Consider the following 23,211-nt stretch of genomic DNA (forward strand, 5'->3'; position numbering starts at 1 on the left):
ACTCGCTGCTTCTCCTCTGCTCCTCATGCCGATGGCCAGCCCTGGGGACGCACAGGCTGAAGCGCAGTGCAGGTACCCGAGCTGCTCTGGCTAACAGGACTGGCCCTTGGACCCCACAAGGTGACAGCACACTACAGACCAGGACTTTATGCTCAGGGATTCTTCCAGGGTTGCAAAGCCGCAAGCCTTCTCTGCACTGTGGAGGCCCTGGCTATTCACAGCAGCCTTTAAAACCAAGCAGGCATAGAAGGGTCCTATCTCAGGTTAAAAAGCCCATGTGTCTGTAATGGACAGGGTATGCGCATCAATCCCAGCCATGTCCAAGACCCTGTACTGCTTACCCACAAGGATTTCCCTTTAGCTTAAGTGGGACAGCAGGGCTTGCATCTGCAGAAGGTTGAATTCTTATTCGTTATTTGTATTTTGGGAGCACCCAAAAGTCCCAGCTGAGCTCCGTGATGGACGATGCATGGACAGCTCGTGAGACTGATCCTGCCTCAAAGAGGATCTAACTAGGAAGAGGGGAAACTGAGGCACAGGATGATGCAAGCAGCTTGCCCACGGCTACAGAGGAAGTGAGTGGCAGAGCCAGGTCCAAGCCCAGTCTCCTGTGCCCATTGAGTATCCCCGGTGAGCTTCAGAGACATCCCTGAAGACCTCACCAGTCACAGAACTGCAAGGCTGGCAGGGCAAGGTGGTGGAAAGGCTATCAAGGCAGGTCTGGAGTGGTCACATTGCTCCCAGACAGCGATGGAGACTCAATGAGCCATGAAGAGAAATGGCTTTTGGGTGGGGTACAGGGGTGCAGAGAGGGACTAGTGACAAGCCCGTTCCCAGAGCAGGAAACCAAACTCAGCTCTCCTGAGTGCCAGCCCAGTGCCTTCCCACAAACCTGCAAACAAAATCCCCCCATGGCCTTCACAATGAACCACATCAGCGTTGTCTTTACAGCCACTGGCCCCTCACACCCCAGAAGCTGCTCCATGCAACAGCTGGGCCCAAGCACAGTGCTCCAGGCTGGGTCCCTACCCAGAGCAGAGGGGGCATGACAACCCTCCTTCTCACACTCCACTGAATCCTTCTTCTGCTAGATGAAATGGTGAAATTTCCAGGGATTGCCAGGAAGGAGCTATTTTTCAAGCCACCCTTAAAGCCAAGTGTTATTTTTCAAGCCATCCTTAAAGCCAAGTGATTTTGCCCTGAAAACAGCCCAATAAAGCTGCGCGTGAGGGGCAACCATGCCCGCTCTGCTCTGCCAACAGGCCCATTACACCATACAACTCAAAAGCCACCTCCACCTGCTTATACACTTCCCCGGTGTCACCTGTAAGACCTTCCCCTGCTGCTCCCAATAAACCTGCTCCTCATGAGATTCATTCCTATATGCTGGGAGGCCACCAGAATGGAGTGAATTCATGTTCATGCAGCTCCCTGAGCCTGCTTTTCAAGGAGCAGTGCCCTGGCCTTTCCACATCATATCAGTCCAGGGCTTGACATTTAACCTAGTTGCAGGTGGCAGGAAAGAAAGAAACAGCTATATCACGGCAGACAGGAGATAGAGTAGGGAAAAAAGCTGACTGCTGTTGACATCAATGGAGCTCTACCGATTTATGCCACCTGGGGATCTGACCCAAGCAGTGTAGCACCTTCATGCAAGCTTCCTGTGGCCTCTGGGCATATTTGAAATACAACAGAATTGAGGGGACTATTCTTAGCACTCAGACTCTTGTACCTTTCCAAGCAATGTTCCTGTATATTACCTTTATTACTCATCACCAGACTCCCTGAATGAGCACCGAAGATTGCACTGGGGATTTCTATGCTGTTCAGAGGCCTGTTCAGTGAATAGCTCTACTGGGCTAACGTTTAGTCCCTTGCTGGGCTTAGCCCCTTTAAGAGCTCCATCAGGGAATCCTGCATCCTGGATCTGGATTCCGATTCGGATGTGGATCCAAGCACCTCACTTTGGGTCCAGGGTTTGGCCCGTTATGGAAATAAGGGGCCAAGAAAGAGAAATCGGCTCCAGATCCAAACTTCAGGCAAGTTTGGCTCCAGGATTTTGGTTCAGCTGGTTATCGAGAGAAAAGCCATGTGCAAAATCTGGAGCTGGGAGTCAAAGCTCCCAGCTGTTCGGATGTTGGGCCTATTACCGACACAAGAACCGGGTGAAAATTTGGAGCCGGGACCAGGGTGGTTCCAAACTATCCGGCCGCTCGGCCCCCGGGTTCAGTTCAGCGCCATGTGCATCTCAGCACCAGGTGCGCCAGTCAGACCGACGGTACTTGACAGGGAATACATCCTCTGCTGCGGAGAGATGGCAACCCAGACCCTTCCCACAGAACTCTCGGCGGGCCTGAAACAGAATCCTACGCACAAACGCCTCCGAGCACTAGGAAACAGTTAACCCCAGCCAAATTCTGCATGCCATAAAGGCGCACACCGCAAGCAAACCAGAAAACAATGGCTTCAAATAATTAAACGGCTTCATTTCCAGGCTGTCAGGGGAGGCTCTGGGGCGCAGAGGGAGGAGACCGGAGGCTGTAGGATCTTCAGAACCAGCCTCTGCTGGAGGGTTCCCTACAGGCACCCTTTTATCCCAATAAAGCCCAGGAGGGTGGAGCAAAGGGCATTATTTATCACAACCACCTTCCATCTCAGACAGAGCTTGAAACTTAAGAGATCTTGCTCCCAGCAGCAGCAGCATCAGGACTCCCACCCCTCTCACTGCATGGTCTCATGCCTCGGAGCTCTCTCCCTCCCCCCCAGCAGCAGCTATTCATTTCCATCTTAGATCCCATTGCACTGGATCCCCTGCACTCACAGGCCTGGCAGCAACCCAGCTTCTGGCTAAGGGCCAAGCTGCCTCTACCTCCTACCTGCAGAGTGTCCAGGGCAGTGGTGGATCTGGGATCTCAGCGCTAGGTTCTGGGTGGGGATATAAGCCTACTGATTACCCACAGAGCTGGCAGAGCAGTAAGACAAGCTCCTGCTGACCCAAACTGAGATGGGTGCTGGGTCCCTGTGGCCCACCTGGGTTCGGGTATTTCTAAGCAACGCAGGGACAAGATGCGATCGTGCCTTTGCACCACGTACGACTGCCCACTGATGCTGGCTTGTAACCTCCTCTCTTGCCAGCACCAACCCACCGCTGTCCTAATAGGCCTTGTCTCTGACCCATAGTGAGGAGGGATCCCAAGCTCACAGCCTCTCTGTAGGGAAACCTCCTTGGGCTCAACCCAAAGATGTGACCAAGAGCACCACGCACTGCCGTTCACGGGGAGTCACACCAATACACGACACGGGGCCCTCGCTGGACCATCTCCCAAGGTGACAAGCCTGGACAGCCCCAGACAAGCATTGGCTTCCCCTTCTCAGTACTGAAATACCCTGTGGCTCCATCTGCGAGCTCCATCTATGGGGTTCACACTTGCATCAAAACAGGAGCTCTCACGCCACATTATAAGGGCTGGTCGGCCCCCACCCCCAAGTACCTCCATGACACCATTGTGCACCACTCCGCACGGCAAGCTCCTCACGGTGAATCAAAAGAAAGATCCCTCCAACGCCTACAGATGAGTGTCCTCAAGGGCTCCAGCAGCTGGGGAACACGCAGCAATGTTTACAGGAGAACACTTAAAAGCAAGTAGGGGGGAAATACAGGCAGGCAGGAAATTACATCCGCTTCATGAAGGAATCCAGGCTCGGCGGACCGCTTCCTGCACTACCTTACTCCTGAGTGAGCCTTTTGGATCCACTCTGGATAAGCAGCTGTTACCCGCCAAGAGCAAATGCAGCCCAGAGGGGTAGGGTGGCTATAGGAGATCTTCCCAAGGCAGGGGAGAGTCTGTTAATCAGCAAGGCCCTGTCACCCCTGGTCCGGTCTATCTTGTACCCAGGATTTTACACCTCCCGGATACTTCTGGTGCCCTGCAGGTCTTTCCTGGGATCTTAAATGAAGGCTGCAGCCCATGGAGCAAGACTGGTTCTCTGCTAGCCTGCAGCAGGCGGGAACAACTCTGCAATGTGGACCATCAGCAGGAGTGCAGAGGTGCAGTCAGGAGAGTCCCCTCCCTGTGGGCTCTCAGCATGTGGCACAGGAAGAGGCAGGAAGAGAAAGCTTGGGCATTTCTGGTCCTGCCAGGGACACTGAGCTGCCCCAAAGCCTGGCAAAGGTCAAAGGAGAAAGGTGTCTACCTCCATCATTCCATGGCACCACGTGCAGGGAGCCAATCTGCCTTGCAAAGTGAAGAGTGCAAGGAGGGGGAAACACTGCCATGCCAGAGAGTGGCCCTTGGGGCCATCCAGCGCAGCAGCCAGCAGCCTGCGCTCAGCTCCAAAAGCAGTGGACTCAACTCCCCACCCTCATGCTGGTGAAAGGCTTTAATATCACTTCAATTCCTAGAGCTTCTCCACAACCTTTCACCAGTCCCAGCCTGGAGATGCGAGCAAGGAACAACTCAGCCCACCAGAAACCCCTCAGGAAGACCGGGTGGGGAGTCACCAGGCAGGAAACCCCTGGAGGAGAACACAGCTAACCCACCAGGTCACATTCACTGGACTGTCCCAAGCAAATCCCTCCACCTGCCCTCCATGTGCCCGGTGCAGCGTAGCCCATTCTCCTCCAGCTACCTGTCCGCTCAAGGATAACAGCCCTACTACTGCCAGCACCCTTTTAGCTCAAGGGGCAGGAGTCCGCGCTGCGGTGGTGGAGGTCTAGGCTTCAGGACATTCCTAGGTGCCACCCAGTTCCCTGCAGCTGCATGCAGGGCCGGAGCCTGTTCCTGTTTCAGACAACAGAGGAAGAAGCCACGGTGACAGCGGATGGGATCAGAGCCCTAGTGCACTGCGACTAGGCCTCAGGGGAGGAAGCCAGGGGCTTAGATAGGAGGCCACGCTTGACCTCACCCCCCCCCCCCCCCGACTTTAAGCAGCTGGTGGAGACACAGGGTGACATCTGAGTTACATGGGGCGACTCCCCAGCAAGAGGTGGGCGTGAGCAAGGGCTGCAGCTTTCTCTCCATGACTGCCCCCCAACCTGGGGCACCCACAGAGGCATACCCAGGCAGTGCCAGGCCTGTCGAAGTAGCAATCCAAGCTAAACCCAGACCCCAGCCTCCACCGGCATCCCTGCCAAGCTCCCACCCCACCGCCATGCCCGGCCACACGCAGGATCCGGGCCCTGCCGCCGAGATCCTTGCCCTGCTCTCCTCCAAGCGCATCCCTCGGCATCAGGGAGCAGGTGCCACCCCCCGGGCGTGTGCCACAGGTGGGGAAACTGAGGCAGGGAGCGGCTCTCCAGCTCCAGGGGCTCGCGGCTCCCCCCCACCCCGCGCTCAGCAAGCAGCCCCGCGGTCGGGGCCAGCCCCCGGGCGGCTGGAGGGGGGCTCCCCGCAGCCCCCGCCTACCTCGGCCGGGCCAAGCTCCTCGCCGGGCTACATCCTCCGGGCCGCGCCGGGCGTCCCCCGCGGCCGGCTGCAGCTCCGCGGCCCCCGCCCGGCTCCCAGGGCGGCCGCGGGGCAGGGGCGAGCGCATCCCCGGCCCCGCACTGCAGAGCCACGGGTTAACAAGCGGCGGAGCCCGGAGCCCGGAGCCGGCGCCGAGCAAGAGGCGGCGGTGGATTCCCCGGGATCGGCGCGCACACGCGGCTCCACCCCCGGGCCGGGGGGAGGAGACCGGCCCGCCCCCCACCACCACCCCCAGCACCCCCAGCCCGCTGGAAGGCGCTGGGATGGGCAGGGCTCAGCCAGCATCACCCCCAGAGGCACACACTGGGCTCCCCAGCAGCCTCAGGACCCCCGGAGAGGGGTGGGAGAGAGGGGCTGGCACAGCCCCTGCCAAGGGAAGCCGGCCCCCCGGGAGCAGAGGGGCAAGGCAAGCTGGCACCATTGTGGGGGGGGGCCTGCAAGGAGGGTGCTGCCAGGGGTTGCTCTGTGCCTTGCTGGCTCCAGCCGCCTCGCGCGCCCCTCCGTCTCCACCTGCTCCCCAGCCTGGTGCATTTTCCAGCTCAGGATGATCCCAGGGGGATAGAGGTGGGGCTCGGGGTGCGTGTGAGGGGCTCTGACTAGGGGTGAGGAGGCCGAGGGTAGCCCAGCAGGGACTGCAGGCATGGGGGGAAGGAGTGGCGGGGTGTGGGGGGCAGCAGAGGAGCTGCAGGGAGTCCCGGGACAACCCCTGGCAGCACCCAAGGGGCTGGGATCCTCCATGCAGGAAGGCACTACATGGCACAAATTTGCCCAGGCTGCACCAGGACCACCCCTGCCCCATACACACACACCCCTTGCCCCTGTGATCTGAATCTGGCTGGGAAAAGCCCCTGCAAAGCCTGCCCCCTCCCAGCCTGCAGGCCTCTTTGGGGCTGTGGTGACCGTGATGGCTCTGGACTGGAGGGGCCATGGTGCTGGGGTGTTATTGCCACCCCTGGACTGAAACAGCTGCCAGGCAGCCGGGCTGAAAAACCAACCTCTGGGCCCTCCCCTCTCAGCCCTGGCCCTGGTCCTGAAAGGCCTCAGCCGCTTGCTGCAGGGATGGGAGGGAGCTTTCAGACCAGAAAGAGTTAAGAAATATGCTTTTGTGGGTGTGTGAGTGTGAGCACAAGGATGTCAGCGTGACTTGAGGGGGGGCCTGTGCACAGGCAGTCGTGCACACGGTTGTGAGCGCACAATTGTATGTGTGACTCCACTCGAGCATGCAAGCAAGCATGTGTGCACCCACATAGGCCCCTAGTGAGCTGCCTGTGCTCCACGTACACACACCCATGCATATGCAAAGGGCCCATGTACAGGTGTTTGCATGAGCGTGCGACACCACGTTGACCCACGCGCCGGGCAGAACTAGCACGGGTATAGCTTGGCATCCTAGTTCTGACCGCACCTATCCCTCCTCCCCACCCGGCTGCCAGAAATGCCAGCTCAGTGAGCAGGGACCTGGCTCCCTCTGCTGAAGATCGTAACAGCCTGCGGCCTCGCACCAGCTGGCACCTACTGGGCACCTGGAGCCTTAGGGCCCTTTGCTTTGAAGCTGCAAGGAGCTGGGTTTGCTTCCCAATGCTCCTTCAGATGTGTTGGGGGGATGTTGCTCCACTGACCCTCTCCTGGCTTTTTGCAATACATCCTCCATGCCTAGGCAATGCCCTGTAGCCACAGCATCTCTGCCCTGCATCAGCCATCCATGAGTAGCCCAGCAGGGAGAAATTCAAGTGCTACAAACACCCCCCCCCCAACCTCTTCCAGGGCACGATGGAGCCTGAGCAGTGGTGATTAGCTCCCTTTCCACCTCCTGCATTGAACCGCCTCACCGTACTCAACGTAATTTGCTAATAATAATAATTACAGCAGGCGCAGCTTACAAGTGCAGTGAGAGAATAAACTAGTTATAGCACCTCGCTGTGCCCTGGGGAGTGGGGGGGGGGGTGCTCAAAGCAGCCAGTGCCTCGGCCTGCTGGGGGAGCAGACTGCTCCCATGGCTCTGAAGACTGATTGTTACAGCAATAACAGGCCAAGCCACAGCCGCCCTTGCTCTCTGCTTCCCTGGGGCCAGCTAAAAGAGAAACCCCTGCAGGCAGCAGGGATGGGGCAAGGCAATTTTCATCCTCTGGTTAGGGCAGGGTCTGTTTAAACAGCTTGGCTGGTGGGGGAGCTTTATAAGGCTATTTGCTACCGTGGGTTGCTCTGTGCTGTCGAGCAGGCAGGTCTCTCAGGACTGGGTCGCCAGGTGCTATGGCTGCGTGGGCGGATGCCCCCAGTTTTGCCCAGAGACCCAAGGCTGGAAGAAGCGTGACCAGCATGAGACTGGCGCTTCCCCTGTTGAGAGTGTCCTGAGGCCTGGCCCATTTGCTTTCACTCCATCTGCCACTTCCAGCATGGGCGTGCAGCCGTGGCAGTGGCCCAGGGCAAGCAGGTGGGGGAGGAGGCATGTGAGCCCTCTCGATCTTACCTCCCCTGCTACCTCAGCTGCTGCCTCCACTCCAAGCATCCCTGTGACTCATAGGCTGGCCCGTGGCACCCCCTGCCCACCCTGTCAGCCAGCCTGGTGCACCCCTGCTCCTGCACAATCACTGCCTCCGACCATAGGGCTTAACTCTTTTCCTGCTGGCCTCCACACCATGCACCAGGACTGGCAATGCCCAGCTGAGAGGAAGGAGGCCCAGTATCACACATCCAGGCCCTGGCACTAGAAAACATGAACCCCTAAGTGCAGTGCTTTAACTGCACCCTGGCACCAGAAGATAAGGGCCTTAAAGGTCGTGAAAAGGAAGGGTAGCCTTGTGGTTCCAGCACTGAGACCCAGCATCAATCGGACCCCAGCTCTGCCACTGCCCCCTGCATAACCTTGGGCAACACCATGTAGTTCCTCTCCATCCTCCATCAGGCCTGGCCAGTCTGGGGTCTGCACTCTCTGGGGTGTAAGCTGTCTCCTGCTGTGTGTCCATGCAGTGCTCATCAACCACGGGGCCTGCTTCTGGTGCTACTAACCATGTGTTCCCAGGGGCTGAAGTGAGCAAGGGGCAGCTGGCTAGCAGGGCTGGGAGGTCCCCAGCTGGAGGCAGCTGGCTAATTGTAACAGCCCCTCAGCCTTCACCAGAGCTGGAGTCAGCACGAGCACACACAACCACTCTGGAAGCAGCCCCCCATCTCTGCAAGGACACACCGCCAGGCTCATCCATGCCTGGACCTCAGAGCCCTTCAAGAACAGAAATTGGAGCAGGCAGGGCACAATCCTGCCCCCACAGCCCCTGCTGGGCAGGGTACGTCCTGTCCCCACTCCCAGCTGGGGTCACTGAGGCAGGGGCGTAGACAGACTCACAGCAATGAGGTGGCGGGTCCGGGCACAGAAGCCAGATGTGCCCAGAGCTCACCACCGATGGGGCTGGCAGTGAGCACAGCATAGTCTGATCAATGGACTGGGAGCCAGGGGTCTCCAACTTGCCATCTCAGCTCCCAAGCTAACTCTGCCTCGGTCTTCTCAGATGGGAAATGGAGCTGGGGAAGGGCTGCTGTTCCCAGGACTAGGCTACAAGACTGTGAAAAGGGAGCTGGCCCATGGCAGTTTAGAGCAGCGTGTGGCTTTGGCACTTTTAGGGATGATGGGAACATCCACCCCCCAAGCCCCCAGCACAGGGGGCAGTGCTGCCTTCAGCTGCTGTGGCACAGCACTGCCAGGGGAGGCTGTCACTACCCCTACCTGCACTTCTACTCAAGTCAGTGCATCCAAGGGAAACATGCTTTCAACAGGGAAGGAGGCACAAAGCACAGCCAACACCTCTCTCTCCCTGCCTCCCTCCCTCCTCAGTACCCCCAGCAGGGCAGACAAGCCCCGAACCCTGCACTGTGCCCAGCCAGCCAGCTCCGGCATGCCAGGACCAAGAGGGCACATGGAGGGAAGGCAGCATTAGGGGCTGATCAGGATGCGGGAAGTGGGTACCAGGGTTTCCTGGGCTGGGAGCCAAGATATCCAAGTCCTGCTGCCAAGTCTGGAAGAGATGAGGGGGGTTTCAAGATGACAGCAGGGCTGCAGGACTCCTGGCTGCCTTTGTCCACCCCCACCCCACCCTACACACATACCCATTTGCAGCAGGAGTCACTTCTCTGCTCTGCTTCAGTTTCCCCACTGTAAGGACAAGGTTTAATTCAATGCCTGCCTTCAGGCCATCAAGTGCCCTGGAATGCCAAGGGTGGACTGACCCCAGCAGCACCATCTCTGCACCCAACCCGGCCAGCCACCAACACGGTCCCGCTTGGTTGCCAGCCATGGATGAGTGCCAAGAGCTGAGCATCCAGGCCCCTCAGCCGGGCACCCACTTGCCAACACTGCCCTGCAATCTAGTGCTCTGCCTGCAAGGCACACCACAAACGCCTGTCTAGTGAGAACAGCAGGGACAGAGCAGGAGGTACCCAAAGCAGCAGCTGCAGCCTGGAGCCAAGAAACAGAGCAAGGCCAAGCCTGCAAGCTGTATCTCAGTGCCCGGGGCATGCAGAGCTGAGCAGTTCAGCTGGGATCAGGACCTGGAGCAAGCCAAAAAAACACAGCCTGGGGCCAGTGGGAGGGGACAGCAGTGAGATCATCCCTGTTGCACCTGGTGAGGAAGTGGAGGCACAGAGAGGGGACACCATCTGCCTCAGGTTGTGCCACAGAGCTGGGAGAGGAACCCAGGAGTCCAAGGTGCGCTCAGCTCCAAGTCTGAGCAAGCAGATGACAGCGCAGTGGCCCGGGCACAGGATGGGGGGCCAGGAGCTAGGTGCTGAGTCTCCCTGTAGCAAGCCCCATCACCTCCTAAACAAGGGCACTTACTGGGTTGTCCCAAGGGAGGCAGGTGGGGAACTTGCCAAGGACTCAGCTAAATGCTGGGAAGAAAATGCCCCTGTAGAGAACATACCTGGCCACTAGATGGAAACATTGGGCTGCATCAGGTACCACGGGCAGGGCACCGATGGGTGATGTCTTAAGGCATATCCAGAGGTAGGACCTCCTGTTCCCGTCTAGGAGAAAACTGTGATGGGCTGCGTCTCCTCTGATGCAGGCTGGCAAGTCAAGGGTCACTTGCATAGGCTGAGACCTGCCCTCACCATCCACATCTTCCACCCACACGCAGCATTGAGTGGCACTGAATGGACATGGACCCTTCAGGCCATGGCACAAGCCACCGGCAGGTCCCACCTCTATTGGTATCAGGGTAGCAGCTGGAGACTCATGCCAAGATCCAGGCCTCACTGAGCTAGGTGCTGGACATGCATAGGGAGAAATTCCCACCCTTCCTGAGCAACCCTGGCTGGTTACAGCGCAGGATCTCTATGAAGTCCATGACCAAAGGCAATGAGAAGCCAAGAAGCAGGGCTGTGGCAAAGCTGGGTGCTGAGTCCCACTCCAGCTCTTCCTCCCCCATCTCAGGCCCTTCTAAGAGGACTCAGGGCCATGTCACAGTTCTGGATGCCTCCTCAAACCTTCCAGCTTTCACCCATTACACTGGGGATACATCCCCTCAGATCCCTCCTTAGAAATCTCCATTGCTGTGTCACCTGCCACAGAGCTCTACAGCAAGAGGCAGCATAGGAGTCCCAGAGATAGACACCACTCCACTTACCAGCCCAGTGGGGCTTGGGAACCCAATTTCCTCCTGCAAAAAAACTACAGCTGCTTCTCATGCAGAGCAAACAGCCCTGAGCTGCTAAGATAACACTCCAGCAGGGTCTCCGTCACTCCCCCAGCAGCAGAGGTTTATTTTTTATTTTATTTATTTTTATTTATATATTTTATTTTTTTGTTTTTGTTTTTGTTTTTTTTGTAAAAATGTACGTCTTTATGTATATATAAAAAATACATAGATATATCAAGTTAATGATCAGTGACTTGAAGTTGTGTGTATATATATATATATATATATATACATATATATATATATATATATATATATACCTTCAAGTCACTGATCATTGCCTTCTTAACCCCCCACCAGAACCCGCACACCCATTACAATACTCGCACCCGCAGAAAGGTGCTCCCGTGCACCAGTCCACAAGGCATCATCTCTCTTAAAACCACTTGTGTCTTTGTCCAAACTCCTTGTCTCTTAGTCCTGTCCCTGAATAGGAGACAAGACTAAGAGACACCCTGATCATCCACTATCACTTGCGCTGGAGGACCCGCTGCTGCTGTCCTCACCGCTGTCTTCCGATCCAGGTGTGGTGCAGGAGTCAGGCCAAGGAACACCCCCTCCTACCCTGTTGCTCCTCATCAGCTGCTTTGTGCCTGGTGATCTCCTCTCCCCCTAAAGACAGGGTGAGCTCTTTGCTGCTCCATTCCCAGAGGGAAACTGAGGCACAGCGAGGGGGAAGTTAGCCACACACAAATGGGCGATGGAAGCCAGTCCTAGGAAGCAAAGCCATCACTCCTATGGCTCAGTAACCCACCGTCTGACACTGAACTGCCCCACACACATATTCACAGCTCCTTCCTCCAGAGACACAGCAGGCCTGGGGGTTGCTGCCCTCCGCCCACAGGGCTTTATGGTTGGCACTATCCAAATGCAGACATCTTCCCTGTGCCAAGCTGGGTGCTGAGAGCCTCCCTGCAGCAAGAGGCACTGGCCAGCCCCCAGGAAGCCAATACGGGCTCAGCCCCGTTACAGCAAGGACCGCTGCCCCCCACCCAGCCCTTCTCCCTCTCCCTGCAAAGCCTTCCTTCCTTGCTCACTTCAACCCCCAAAGTTATTTTACAGGCACAACCACCCTGCAGCCCAGGATTCCCCCCTGCCCCTGCCAAGGGGAAGCCCCAAAGGCCTGGCTGTCCCTGCCCAGCCTGGCTGCCGCTCTCAGACAAGACACCACGGCCTTTAATATTTATTTACTGCTAAATATTTAAACCTGTTAAATAAATCTTTGCACAGGCTCCGCTAGGCAGAGCCAGGTCCCCATGGAGGCCTGCGGCTGCCTTGGCAGCGCGGCGTGGGCGGCTGGGAAGTTACGCCATGCTCTCCTGGCACTTTGGGGCACGCATTCGCCTGACGCCCACACGTGCTGCCAGATAACCTCACCCCTGTCAGGGCCATCCTGCCCTGTGCCCCCGTGCTCTCCTCTCAGGCCTGCCTCACCCCTGCCAGCTTGCTACAAGCCAGCCTTCTGCAGCCCAGCTCCCTTCAGCCTGAGCTTTCTATGGTGGCATTTCCCATTTGCCTGGCACCAGAGCAAGGCACAGCCCAAAGTGCAGGGCCAAGGGAATGCAGTCCTAGAGGGCACATTTACCAACCTTTTAGGGAAACTGAGGCTCAGCTCTTAGGACCCCTCCCCAAGCTCCTCCAGCAGATCAGCAGCCAAAAGTCAGCCCAGGAGTCCTAGCTCCAGGCACCCTCTGAAAGGAAAGAAGAGACCCCCCACCATCCTGGGAGGCATCTCTTCCAACACAGGGCTGAGCCTCAGCTCTGCATTGCTCTGTCAGGACCAGAGCACGTAGGCAGGGGTGTTGCCAGCCCCACAACCCCTCAGTGGCAGGCTGAGTGGGCACACTCACAGCTTCAGCTATGGAGAAAGCTGCATCTCCACCCTCCACAGGCAGCACAGCCCAGGGCACGGGACCCAGAGTCATGAGAGCTGGGGCCCACAACTCCAGGCCCCTTTGCTCTGCTACTGATCTGCTACAACCTCAGACAGGCCTTTGTGCAGCGCCGTGTCTCAGTTTCCCCTCTCCGTCTATCAGCAGGGCAGTTCCCAGGCTGAGCCATGCAGGCTGATAGCAAAATCTCTTTGCACCTGTGTTTTGCATGACCTGAAAGCAATTTGCCAAGGGATCAGGGAGGTCTATTGGGCTTGAGGTGGCCCGGAGCAGCATGCAACACAAGACAGGATGGTGCCAGCATCAGGGGTGACCTTGGGCCTTCAACGGGCTCATTTTCCATGGGGGAGGAGGAGGGAGGGGTGCAGCAAGTGGGCAGGTGCAGCTGGCTCTGCACTGATCAGCTCTGTCAGCCCACTATGCCCCAAGGGGCACAGCACAGCTCTGAGAGGAGCACAAAGCCCAGCATGCCACCTTCACCCCCTGAAACAATGGCACCAGCTCCTGGCTCTGCAGGGGAGCAGGGAGGGAGACAGAAGGGAACACAACAAGTAGATTCATGCCAGGCTCCTGGCAGGGCCTGGGGCTGCCCCTGCTCCCAGCACACAGACACTCATTTCACCTGCCTCGGAGGCTCTGCAAGGACCCAGAGCTGCTGCTCCCCCCTCTGCAGCCTTCTTGCACATGGTGAAGCCAGGTGAGATGCCTCCTACTGCGCTCCTGAACAGTACTTGCCCAAGCCTATGGCAGCCAGAAACAACTTCAGCTGGGTGTTCACTCTGAAACCCGATGACGACCAAAATAACGTTGCCAAGTACTGAAGCATGAGACGAGGGAGGATCAGAACGTGCCAGTTCACATAATGCAGATTTTGTTCTGGTGTCCCGACCAGGTAGAGCTTGGCACTGCCACCACTTCCTTCGAGTGGAAGGAGAGACCTTAAAGAGTCAGTGCAGCTCCTTACACACCTTCTCCCCCCACCCCCAGCACCCAGCCCAGAATTAGGAGAGCCTGGATCTACTGAACGCAACAAAAGGGGATGGCATGTCCCCATGTGCCACCACCCTGAAGCTGGCTTTCCTTAGCTCAGGGGCGGGCAATTATTTTGGGCAGGGGGCCGCTTACTGTGTTTTGGCAAGCTATCAAGGGTCGCATGACAGGTAGCCCAGGGCAAATTAATATTAATTTTCTAAATTTTTTAGGGTCCCCGCTGGCCAGATAGAATGGCCTGGCGGGCCGCATCCAGCCCCCGGGCTGCATTTTGCCCACCCCTGCCTTAGCTGGAGAGCACCAGCCAGGGAGGGCAGCCCTGGATTTCCACTGCACTGCATGGTTGGCAGTTCTTGGAACTACATTACAAGTCTCAGGGCAGGCAGGGACTCTCCTAAAGCCCCAGATCCTGGAGTCAGGGGATTCCCTGGGAACCTCTGGCTCTCCTTTTCCTAAGGCATGTTTCTGGGCCTCCAGACTAGGAAATTCAGGCCCATTAAGGGAGAATCCAGGGAAGGATTTTATGCTACCCTATGGCTTGTCAACCCCAACAGCCAGTGACGCTCCCCTCCCCATGCTGTGTTTTGGGGCTGGGCTCCGACAACGCACTGCAGTGAGGAACTGCTCTCTTCCGCCTGCTTCCCCATCCCTGTGCTCGCTGATGCAGCCACGGCGGCTGGAGGAGCCATGGTTACCAAGGGGGCGTGGTGGTTACCACGGAGGGGACCAGAGCAAAGCGGGTGCGAACAAACTTGCCCCATGCTCCCCAGCCACGTGCAGGGAAGTTACATGAATTGGAATTAAATTTTAATCATCACTTAAAAAAATTAATCCACTACCGAGGCAGTGACACGCACGGCTTCAGGATGGCCCCATTCCCACCTTGCTGCCTGTTGATGGGGCCCACGGTGGGTGCGAGGATTCACCCCTCGTGGGGCTGAGAGGTGGGGACCCCGGCAGCCAGCTTGAGGGGGAGCAGGCGGAGGGAAGGGGTGGAGGCAGCATGGCACAGCAGGCTGAGCAAGGGAGCACCAGGCTCCGGCCTGGCCCCAGAGCCCTGCTGCACCAGGGCAGACCCAGGCTCCCTCCTGTCATGTGCAGGGCTGTCATCAAGTGCTCCCTGGCCCCCAAGTCTGGACCCAGCTCCAACCCAAGCCTCTCTGCCATGCACCTAGAGATGGGTGTATGCAACATGATGCAGAGATGCCCAAGGCAGCCAGGCTTCCTGGACATCTCTGACTGCATTGCAGTGAGGTAGTGTTCTCTTTCAGTGGCCATCTGGGCACACAGCACCCTGCCCACATGGGCACCCCCAGGCCTCGCCAGCTCCCGCAGCGAAGAGAGTGCTAGCAAAATCTGCCCAAAGGCTGAGGACCTCAGAGCCACAACTGGCCCTGGAGCAGCAACCTCTGCACAGCTGTTCTGCTCAGGGCACAGAGGGAGCACTGGTTTGCAGCCCCTTCCCTCTGCCCAGCCAGGCCCTGGGCATCTAGCCTGGATCAGCATTCACCTGGGTCACCCTGGGGCCACTGGGAAAGGCCTGGAGGGGTGAGGGGAGGAAGGGAGCAGCTGCCGCCTGAACCAGGGCAGCAGGCAGGAGTGGGCTGCACACGGTTTAAACAGCCCAAAGCGGTTTAGCTGTCAGGAACAGCATTTCCCAGGAAAGGCCAAGCCCAGCAGAGAGGGACGGCTCAGGACTGATGCTCCTTCTCCCCTCTGCAGCTCCTTTAATGCCCCAGCCGGGCCAGCTCCACAACCCTGTGCACCTGGCAGCCTCCCTGGAGCTGGGGCTAACTCCTTCCCTGCCAAGCAGTGGATGGGATCTGTTCCCTCCCCCTCACAGGGAATCTCCCTTCCTGCCTCTGCTCTGGGACTCTTCAGGTCCTTGCTCCTGGGTGCCAAGCATTCAGCCATCTAGAGATGACCTCTCCCAGCCTTAGAGGGGTCAAAGGCTGCAATGAGAAAGCTGGGGAGAAGCAGGAGGCAGTGCTGTCCCCACACCCAGCCCTGGCTCGAGGACATGGCAGGACAGTGGGGGGTGCTGGAGGCACCCGGCCCTGTGAAACACCAGGGTCACTTCACCAGCATGATGGTCCCAGCCCTGGCATCCCAGCCAAATTCTCACTCTGACTATCACCTCCTCCCTGCTGTCCAGCAGAAATGGGCAGCCACTCCCCTTCCTGACCTGGAGCAAAGTGTTGCTGTGTGGCCATGAAGCAGCAGCCATGTCCCACCCCAGAAGTGGCTGCATCTGCATGGCAGGTGAGCTGATTTATGCATGCCAATGGCCAGGCCCTGTGGATTCCCAGGGGCAGCTGGTGCTGGTCTAGGTGGAGGGGATGATCCTTACAGTGGCTCCGGCTCTATTCAGATCTCTGCACGTAGCCTAAGCATAAATTGCTTGGAGCCGGTGGGCTTTGCAGGCTACGTCCCCACAGCCAGCACAGCAGAGAGGGGAAAGTTGGGAACTGGAGCAGGGAAGAGGATTGGCTGCTCCCTGACCCTTCTGCATTTATCATCCTGCTCCAGGGAGCTGTCGGATGCAGGGGGACATCCTTGCCACGATGCACAGACCTAGCTCAGCTTGCCCCATGTCCCCTGAGAGCGCAGCAATCAAACACAACCAGCCCTGCCCCCAGGTTTCTGCAGAGCCAGGAGGGAAAGACAGAGCCCTGGTGATTTGTTGAATTACACAGGCTCCGGCTGCCGGGCAGATGAAGTCTTCCATCACCCTGAGCTATGGCTCATGCATATTCATCTCCGACCCGTGGAAGCCCCTTGCCCTGTGGCTCTGCCTCCCCTCTGACAACGGAGCTGCTTTCAATGAGCCAGAGCACAGGGCGGCATTGATCAACGGGAGCGTGCTCCAGTGGATAGCAGGGGCAGGCAGGGCATTGGGTGCCAGCCAAGCCAAGGGGTTTCACCAGCCCAGTCCAGAAACCCAGCCGAGCACCCAGCCCTCGCAGCAGGCAGTGATCTGCCTGGGAGAGATCAGAGACAACCACGTCCCTAACACTGCTTGGGACACCCCTGCTCCTTGCAGCATCTTGCCCTGCCATCCCCATGTGCTAGAGTGAGCGCAGCCTGGAGCTTTGGCTGCGAGGCTATAGCCAGGCAGGACTGTTCAGGGGTGGGATGTGTGGGTCCAGCTGGTCTGGACAGGCTGACCCCCGGGAGTATTTCTCAGTGACAGGAAGGGATGGAGAAGTCAATCAATGCCCTGGAGGCATCTCAGCTGAGGCTGCATCAGTGCAGCCCAGCAGATGGAGGAGACCTTGGGAGCCCTAGTGTAGACAGGGCATCCGCATGCCTGACACCGAGTTGCATGCCCATGGGTTGGCAAGGGCACTGCAGGAGGGGTCAGTATATCCTGGCCAAAACAGCACTGCAAAGGGCACATGGCACCAGGAGTACAGAGCCAGCACATCCTAGGGAAGCAGGAGGGGGTCCCCCTTGGACAGCACGTCCCTGGGGCCGTAATGGGGCACTTGAGGGACCATATGTCCCTGTGTCTCCCCCCAAAGAGGGGTCACTGCCTCGGAGCCAGGCATGGGGAAGGGGCTATGGTCCAGGGAGCCTGCCCAGCTGGCACCAGGGTCTCTACTCAAAGCTGCCTGGCCATTTCTCCCCAGTTTGCCCAGCCCCTGGCACAGCCCCGATGCCTGGCACTTGCCATCGGACATTGAACAGCAGCTTTCTCTCCCCAGCCAAGCTCTGACCCACAGCCTGGAGGCCCAAGGCCGCCGTCCTAGCAGGACTGAATGCTGCACTCGAGGGGCAGGGCAGAAGAGGGCATCAGAGCCCCCCGCAGCCCTCCCAGAGCTCCCTGTCCCCTCCCCCCGCCGCTCATCTCCTCCGCTCCTGCTGAAATATTTAGCAGGCAGGAGCCATCCTCAGGCTTTCCAATAGCTGTGCACGGCACTCAATGGCAGGCACCCCTCATAAATCAATCCAGGCAGATAATAGAGCTGTAATATGGATGAACCTGCACTAAACCAGTGCGCTTTCCACCCACAGCAGTGAAGCGAGTCCTTTCCCCACAGGCCCATAACAGTCTGTCCACCCCAGGAACCCCAGGGGTCCAGCCGCAGAGGCATTCAGACCCCCGACACCTGGCAGAGGAGAGCAGGGCTGGAGGTCTCTTGCCAAGAAGATGGATATATGGGACTGCTGCTGGCTGGGTATGGCTGGGGGCCAGGGGAGCTGGAGGATCAATAAGTCCACCCTCATCGGGTTTATTTCATGTTCTGGGTAGTTGCTGGGTATTTTATAACCTTCTCAGTTTTATTAAGAACAATCACTTTAAAATAAAACCTCAGGCAAAGCCGGATCCAATGTCCTGGTGCGACAGGTGGAAAAAGGGCCAGCAGCTATTAATAAAGGCGATGCTAATATTCATCTGACCACAGCCTGCCTGAAAAAGCCTTGAGGAGCCTTGCTGGAAAGTTGGTCCCAGCTAAAATGCAGCCACCTCTGGGGAGGAGCATGGCAGCTGCTTCACAGAGCACAGCACCAACTTAAGAGAAGGGCTCAAGGTGGGTCCTGTGTCCGAATGGAGCTGGCATGGAGTGGATGCTAAATGCCTGATGCCAATGGAGGAGGCATGGAGGAGTCCCCAGTAAAACCCCCGCTCTTGCCCAATGATAAAAGCTATGCTCCAGCTCAGCCAGTGGCTCTGGGCTCAATGCAGGAAGCACTGTCAGGGCATGTACATGCACACATCCACAGGTGTGCACACACGTGTGCCCTGGCTCAGGCAGCAGGGCAAGCGCAGCAGCCCATGGGTTCTGCCAATCTCTGTGTGCTCCAGCATCTCTGCAGGGCTTTTGCTGGCCCTGGGGTCCTGACAGGGGCCGTTAGCACCCAGGGGTTTGCAATGAAAGCAGGCGCATAGGATGAGATGGGGCTCAGAAAGCATCTTCTCTCACATGTATGTGCACATGTAGCCCTCTGGCTGACTGGCACAGAGGCAGGGCTGCCTGCCTTTATCCACACAGCCCCAAAATCAGAGAGAGAAACAACCAGCTCAGCTCTTCTACAGCCGTCCCAACTGCAGAGCTTGATGTGCGGGACCAAGGCATGACTGGGCTGGTAGGTAGGGGAGGGCAGGGCTGGACCGAGCTAGGACTGATGCAGAGCAATAGCATGGTGCAGTGAGGCCCAGCATGGCCCCTGCCCTCCCTGCCCCCAGCTCCAGCTGGCACCTCCGCCCTGTCGCTTCTCACAAGCACTTGATTCCCCAGCACATTAAAGCAGCCGCTGCAGAGCCGCACACCACGTGCCAGCCATTTGCATATGGAGTGCAGCTCATCCCCCCTGGCTCCACTTGCCAGCAACAGCAGCTGCACCCCACATGCCCACAGCTCTGCCAGGCGGCCAGAACAGCCAGCTGCCTCCTTGGCACGCGGGAGCCCAAGCCATCCAGCAGGCTCGGGAAGCCCTGGGTCCATTCATACATCATGACGAGGGAAGGCAGCAGGCATGGGGCTGGAGGGGGTGGGCTCACCCCCATGCCCCTGTGCGCTGCTGGGAGATGTGGGCACTTGAGTTCAGGAGCCCACTGGGCTGGCAGCAGGAGGGGCTGGGCCTGCAGCAGGCAGAGACTCACAGGCTGCCCCACCAAGGGGCCCTCCATGTGGATGCTCCTTCCCCACAGTGCTGGGCAGGCGCTGCCCGTGCCCCGTCTCCTGGTGGGTCCCATCTCTGCTCTCAGCCGCTTGCATTACAGACCCACACGGCCTGGAGCCATAAGCTCCCTCCTCTCCACTCCAGTCCTGCCAGCAGCAGGATCCCCCAGCCCGTGCTTCCCCACCCCAGATCCGCAGGATTGCTGCGGTTCTCCACAACAGGGATCAGTCTGAAACCAGAGCCTTGAGAGTGGGGGCTGGGGGCAAGGCTCTTTTGAAGGCATGCAAAGCCGAGGCCTGAGCCTCGTGTCCCTGGCCAGGACCAGAGCCACGTGCTTCTGATGATGCATGGACACCCAGGGGTCCCCATCCCAGAGAGCTGCAGGTGACAAGCTCATCTGCACATGGCATCTGCTTGGCCGTGTCTGGCTGAAAGGGAGGAGTTCAAGCACTTCAGCCCCCTGCAAGGACACTCATCCAGCCCCTGAACCACTGTAGCACTGGGGAGAACAACTTGCTCCCTGGGCACCTCTTGGTGCTGCTCCAGGCTCAGTGGGGAGACAGGTCATGCCTCAGTTTCCCCTTCCTGGCTGAATAATGGGGGGACATGAGGAGAGCAGCTGGCTGCTGCCTGTCCCAGGAGGGGAGGGGAGTGGAGTGGAGTGGGGTGGAGGGCAAAAACCCAAGGCTATGAGCTGGTGTAGGCCAGGCAGGTGATCTGCCAGATCTGCCCCAGGTGGGTGCCCAGCTGTGACCACTGCCCCGCAAGGTCCGGCTCCTGACACAGGACAAGGAACAAGTGACACTGTGGGGGGCAGCCAAGGGAAGCAAAATGGGGCACCTGCCCCTGAGAGAGACCCCCAAAGCATGGAGGGGCAGGGAGGCAGGTGGGTGTGCAAAGAGCAAGTGTGAGTGCACAAGTGAGTGTGACAGCAAGTATGTGCAGGGGCATGAGTGAATGTGAGCTATTCCATGGGCAAGTGCATGTGTGTACATGTGTGTCAGCACCTGTGAGCCAGTGTATATGCATGTGTTTGAGTGGGTGGGTGAGTGCATGTGCACACGCACATGCCTGTGTGTGAACAAGCGGGCACACACCATGCCTCACATCCTGCTGGTGTGGGTGTACCCACATCGCCCCCTTGTAGCTGCAGCATATCCCTGCATCTGGAGGGCAAATCAGTGGGGCCCCGGTCTCTGGGCTCACACCAGTTAACACCAACTGGCTCCTGAGGTCCTGGCAGCAGGTGCAGGGGCGGTGGCAGCTGCTGGAAGAGGCAGTGATGGATGAAGGGGCACGGAGGAGATACAGAGAGACCCTGAGGGAGGGGAAAATGGATTGGTGGGTGACCCAAGGCAAAGCCCCCCCTGCCTGCAGGCCCCATGGAGAGGAGGGCAGGGGCCAGTCGGCATTGCCAGAGAGCATCTCGTGGAGCCAGTTGGCACTCAGCTGGGCTACCATGGACCCTGACAGCCACGGGCACCAGGGTCTCACCATGCAAGAGGGAAGGCTGTCTTCAGCCAGCACCGCCTGCTTCAAGGCTGGTGCTGGAGAGGTCTGCCAATCCGATTGGGGTGGAAATCAGGACACTTGGGTTTTAGTCCCAGGCTCTAGCCAGCAGCAGGGGCTAGTGGTTAGAGCAAGGAGGAGCAGGGCTGAGATGCAGGACACCGGGGTCTAAACCTGGCTCTGGGAGGAAAATGGGGTGTCACACATGAGTGTGGGGGACTGACCACATGCCAGGACTCCTGGGTTCGTCACTAGAGCAGACGGGCGCAGGGTCAGGCCTCCTGGGTGCTGGCTATAATGCAGAACAGGCCCCTCCTGGCTGCCTCTGGCTGCTTTGCTCCCCTCCCTGTGCTTTGCTACTTGACTTTCCAGCAGTGTTGCTCTGTGCAGAGGGTAGGAGCGGGGGGCCAGGCTCTCATGCCGCGCAGTGTGACAGGAATGCTGAGCCCCCCCGCTGTCTGCTCAGCCCCTGGCTCCCACCTCAGACAGGGGATGGTATTCCTGAGCCCCTGCACCCAAAGCCTGCCAGCCCCCACCCCCAGCCTCTTCCAGGGGCAAGTCACGCTGGGTTTGCAGCCACCGCCTCACCCGGTCTGGAGCTGAGGGTGGGGAAGGGCACCCCTGCCAGCTGGACTGGCAAAGCCCCTGCTGAGCCCCCTAGCCAAGAGGCAGGTGAGCTCTTCCAGCTGGGTGTTGAGGCCTGGCACCTGGGACACGCACCCTGCACGGTCCCCTGCACCGCTATCGGAGCTGTTAGCATGCCCTGGACATGCCAAGGCCTGGTTGCTGCTGCCCTCTGCCGGTGCACGTGTGCAAAGCCGTAGCTGCCATCCCGGAGTTCAAGGTCACCTCTACTACATCACCGCAGGAATCCCGCACCCATCACCCAGCCCATGGGAGACGATTCATTCATAAGAAACGGGCTCTTCTCCCCCTTTGCCTCCTGGCTTTGGAGGGCGTAGCTATACCCGGGTCATGTTTCCTGGCCTTTCTCCTCCTCGTTCCTGTTCTCACACCAGCGATGAAGCCGGGGGGGTGCTGGGACAGGTAGGGGAGTGCAGGGCTCCCACTCATGGGCCACAGGGTGGAAGCATGTGATCGTACAAGGCCCGGGAGGGTCATATTTCCATGTAGGGCCCCGGCGACTGCCCCGCACAGCAGGGACTGCCATGAAAAGGCACAGGACATGGACTCTCCTAGGGCATCTCTGTGCTGCAAAGGCCAGGGCAAGACAGCGGCGGGCAACAGCATCTCACTCCCTGCCCCAACTGGAGGAGACAAGGAGCCCCCTTGATTTTGCAGAAGCTTCTTGGCTTTTGCTGCTAAACCGACACTCCCGAAGTGACAGAGCTCCCCAAGCCACTGACCCCCTCCCGCACACACACACATAGGCCACCGGCAGGGCATTTTTCAAGGAACCTGAGTTTAGGGGCTGGAAAAAAGCAGCAGCGTGTAAAACCAAAGCTCTTTGCAAGAGCAGGCTGGCTCTGATGCTGTAGAGCACGTAAGCCAGAGCTCGGAGTTAGCAAAGCATCCTTTTTCAGCATTTTCACCCCAGATGCTCCAGGCTTTGGCATGGAAACCCCTTCTCCTTTCCATGCTGCCAATCATAGAGGTGAGGCAAAGGCCAAAAGGCCCAAGTCTGCCCTAAGGGAGCCAGTGAAAGGTTTGGGTTGAGCCCAGCTGACAGATTTTGGCTCACACTGGGAGGATTTGGACTTTCCACCCCAATCCAGAGTGCTGCCAGTCTCGACAAGTCCCGGCAGCCCAAAACTTTCCAGCCCAGCTCATTCACCTGCCTGGAACCGTGGCCCACAGCCGAGTGCCCTCGTTTGGGAGACAGCGGTACCACTGCTGGGTCAAGCTCTGCCTGGTCAGACCCTTCGCTTCCACCTCTGCAATGGCTCTCTCCCACGCTGCAGGGCCCCACTAGGCTCAGGGGGCTGCACAGCCCATCAGTGCCTCTCCTCGCTCAACCACAGAGGTGGCTGTGAAGACGTCCCCTCACTGATGTGTCCCAGCCACAGCCGGGCTCCAGGGAGA

At 58.4% G+C, this 23,211-nt stretch overlaps 1 protein-coding gene across 1 annotated transcript in view; it reads right to left on the reverse strand.

The window, feature by feature from the left end:
- DLGAP3 (DLG associated protein 3) overlaps positions 1-5,537 on the reverse strand; it is a 115,619-nt gene extending 110,082 nt beyond the window's left edge. Inside the window, exon 1 of the mRNA XM_019488065.2 lies at positions 5,406-5,537. The gene's annotated coding sequence lies outside the window, so the exon portion shown is untranslated. The remainder of the gene's footprint in view (positions 1-5,405) is intronic.
- Positions 5,538-23,211: the final 17,674 nt, after the last annotated feature.

Source organism: Alligator mississippiensis, chromosome 6, assembly GCF_030867095.1.
Source record: "Alligator mississippiensis isolate rAllMis1 chromosome 6, rAllMis1, whole genome shotgun sequence".
Taxonomy (NCBI): Eukaryota; Metazoa; Chordata; order Crocodylia; family Alligatoridae; genus Alligator; species Alligator mississippiensis.